The following is a 1,603-nucleotide window of genomic DNA, read 5'->3' as shown; positions in this document are numbered from 1 at the left end:
GTAACCAAACCACCTGCATTGGGTAGAGCTCATCCACAAGTCTGAGTGGTAAGTTCTAAGAGTTGGGATTCTAAAGGCATCAGAGAGGAATTGTCTTGAACAAAGTTGTTACTTGGCATTTGCATCCTTGGGTAACACATACGTGTATGTGTATGTATGTGTGTGCGTGGTTTCCTTTAGGGAGTGTGACAGGAGGAAATTTATACAACCCTCTAACCTTGTGTTCTAACACTGTTCTACACAAGATGAAAAACTTTTGTAATTTATGCCATCTAACATCAGTCTCTAATATTTTCTTTTGTATATATAATTTGTATCCATAACCAGATGATATACTCCACTAAGACTGCTGATTCACAAGAGCTCCTAACATAGTTCTATGTTTATAGAAAACATGACAAAATATTAATAATTAATTAATATTAACTATTAATTAATTAATATTAACTGATTAATTAATATTAACTATTAATATTAATAGTTGTTGGTTTCCTGTTGACAAGCCAGGAGCCAAGAGTGCTAGTGATGAGTACTTAGAAAAAACCTTCCAGAGAAGCAGTAAGGGTAGAAGGGTAGTCCCATTTCTGACCCTTCTTTTATCTTCACAAAGACATCCGAAGACATGGCACACAAATATCTCAATCATTTTCATTATTGAGAGGAAGAGAAAAGAAAACAAAAACTTCCTTTGTAACACCTCAACATTGAACAACATTGCATCCTTTTCCTAATTGTCCCAACCGTACCAAGATTCGTCAGTTCAAGAACTCACTGGCGATTAAAGGAGAATTCTACTCAGCAGACTAGCAGACAGATGAATGAGAAATCAAGGTCACAGCAAGTGATACATGGTCCTCACCAGGGAAACTAAAGCATCACTAGGTTCCTATTACCTGGGCTGGTTGGTGGTAGTAGCTTATGCCTTTTTTTCTTTTTATTATTCTTTTTAAAAAATAATCTGTTTCTCTCCTCTCCCTTCTGCCTCCTTCTCCTCTCTCCTGTTCTATGAACCTTGTCAATAACAAATAGAGAGTGATAGTAAAAGCAGCAGGAGGCCATTCTAAAAATAAAGACAAATGCAAGGGCTGTTAAGAAGTAGCCTGTGTTTGTCACAGTCCATTAACATGTGATGTTATTTCTCCTCATGTTTTTATTTTATTTAGAAATAAAAAAATTGTCAGATGTGGCTTTCTAGGGTTATGCCAGATGGAATCTGCAGCCAACTTGGGGACTTTAAGAGTGTGGGAAAGGCTTGGGAAAAACCCTTGGTGAGAGGGAAAGCTTGCTGTCTACAGCAGGGAGCAGGGTACAAGAGTTTCCTGATGAGGGAGGGTGTTTTTGGTTTTTTTTTTTTTTATTGTTGGGGATTCATTGAGGGTTAGAAGAAACCAGGTTACACAGATTGCATTTGTTAGGTAAAGTCCCTCTTACAATTGTGTCTTGCCCCCAAGAGGTGTGTCACACACTGAGACCCTGCCCCTCTCCCTCCTTTGGATGAGAGAATTTTTAAGAACAAGAGCTATTCAGGGATTGGCACCTGTAGCTGAGCAGCTAAGGGTGCTGGCCACATACACTGGAGCTGGCAGGTTTGAATCCAGCCTGG

The sequence above is a fragment of the Otolemur garnettii genome, unplaced genomic scaffold, assembly GCF_000181295.1.
Source record: "Otolemur garnettii isolate 467f Iridium unplaced genomic scaffold, OtoGar3 scaffold00080, whole genome shotgun sequence".
Lineage (NCBI taxonomy): Eukaryota > Metazoa > Chordata > Mammalia > Primates > Galagidae > Otolemur > Otolemur garnettii.
Note: the sequence above shows the minus strand (reverse complement) of the source record.